Source organism: Elephas maximus, chromosome 20, assembly GCF_024166365.1.
Source record: "Elephas maximus indicus isolate mEleMax1 chromosome 20, mEleMax1 primary haplotype, whole genome shotgun sequence".
In the NCBI taxonomy this organism is placed as follows: Eukaryota; Metazoa; Chordata; class Mammalia; order Proboscidea; family Elephantidae; genus Elephas; species Elephas maximus.
Window position 1 is genome coordinate 78,298,689 of NC_064838.1, and position 2,183 is coordinate 78,300,871.

At 39.5% G+C, this 2,183-nt stretch overlaps 1 pseudogene; it reads left to right on the forward strand.

Annotated features, from left to right (window-relative positions):
• Positions 1-535: 535 nt before the first annotated feature.
• On the forward strand, positions 536-1,488 carry LOC126063754 (olfactory receptor 8K3-like; annotated as a pseudogene).
• Positions 1,489-2,183: the final 695 nt, after the last annotated feature.

Here is a 2,183-nt window from a genome sequence, read left to right on the forward strand (position 1 = left end):
TACACATACATGTATACCTATACCTACACTTCTATCTTTATCTGTGTCTCTATCTACATCTACGTGTACATCAATATCTATATGTATATCAGGGTTTGCTGTCTTCCGTCCTAGCACCATTTTGGGCTGGAAATTTTGTCATTGTGTGGAGTTACCCTGTATATAGTAGAATGTTTAGAAACATCCCAGGCTTCCATTAGATACCTATAGTTCCCTTCTCCTAGTTGTGACATCCAAAATGTCTCAGACATTGACAAATGTTCTTTGGGGAGGAAAGTTTCCCCAATTGCTAACAAGCTAGATTTCTCTCTCTCTCCCTATTTCATTCTTTCCCTTTCCTTCTCTCTCTCTCTCTCTTTATGTACCTATGCTTTATTTGTGGGTTTACTTTCAAATATCTATACTGGAAAGTTTGGATTTATCCTATTCATTTAGCATATTGCCTTTGTATACTAAAAATCCACCAGATGATACTGTAAAAACCTATTGACAATGCTGATATCTCTATCCAGAATAGGTTACCTGATAGACCAAGATGAACAAACACAATCTAACAGGGCTGAACAAATTCATTCTGACGGGAATCACAGACCGCCCTGAGCTGCAGGTGCCATTGTTTGGGCTGTTCCTCATCATCTACATGATCTCAGTGGTGGGCAACTTGGGCATCATCATCCTCACCAAGATGGACTCCAGGCTACAAACGCCCATGTACTTTTTCCTCAGACACCTTGCTATCACTGATCTTGGCTATTCAACAACTGTGGGACCCAAAATGTTGGTAAATTTTGTTGTGGATGAAAATAAAATCTCCTATTATTTTTGTGCTGTACAGCTAGCATTCCTTCTCATGTTCCTCATTAATGAATTACTCATTCTGTCAGCAATGTCTTATGACCGCTATGTGGCCATCTGTCACCCTTTGCTCTACACAGTCATCATGTCACAAAGGGTGTGTCATGTGCTGGTGGCAATCATCTATCTTTATAGTGCATTTGTTTCTTTTCTTATCACCATAAAGATTTTTAATTTACCCTTCTGTGACTATAATGTCATCAGTCTTTTCTACTGTGACTGTATCCCCTTATTATCTTTGCTCTGCTCGAACACACATGAAATTGAATTGATCATTCTCATCTCAGCCTCTTTTGATTTGATTTCATCCCTTCTAATAGTTCTTATTTCTTACCTGCTTGTTTTGTAGCCATTCTCAGGATGAAGTCAGGCGAGGGTAGGCACAAGGCCTTCTCCACCTGTGGATCCCACCTGACTGTGGTGGTCGTGTTCTATGGGACTTTAATCTTTATGTACGTGCAGCCCAAGTCTAGTCATTCCTTTGAATCTGATACAGTGGCTTCCATATTTTACACCCTGGTGATCCCCGTGTTGAATCCCTTGATTTATAGTTTGAGAAACAAAGATGTAAAATATGCTGTACAGACGACACGGAAAAAAATATGCAATATATTTCTACAGTTCGATGCATAATATGGTTCCTATAAATTACATCATGGGCTTCAGACCTTATCTGTGTGCTCCATAGGGTACGGCAAGCAAAAATATATTCCATATATATTTATAAACATCCTCCTATGTGTCAGTCACTCTTCTAAACGCATTGATGAACAAAAGAGTTAAAACTTTGCTTTCCTTGAACTGAAGAGATGGATCACAAATGTAATAATTAAGTAAATTTGATAGTAGAGAAGAATGTGTTGAGGACATGGTGGCACAGTGATTAAAGTGCTCAGTTGCTAACTGAAAAGTTGATGATTCAAACCCAGCAGCCAGTCCCTGGGAGAAATACGTGGCAGTCAGCTTCCATAAAGATTTACAGCCTTGGAAACCTTATAGGGCAGTTCTCCTCTGTACTATACTATCACTGAGTCAGAATCTACTGGACAACAGTGAATTTGTTTTTTTTTTTTTTTTTGAGAATTTGCTGAAAAACAAAATCTTTTGTCATTGAGTCAAGTCTGTCTGATAGCGACCCTATAGGACAGAGCGGAACTGCTCCATAGGGTTTCCAAGGAGTGGCTGGTGGATTTGAACTGCTGACCTTTTGATTAGTAGCCAAACTCTTACCCAGTGCATCACCAGGGCTCCAGAAAAATGTGTTGGGAACCATGCAATGAGACAAAGAGAGTGGATATGCTGAGTGGGAGTGGGAAAAATACTAGGTA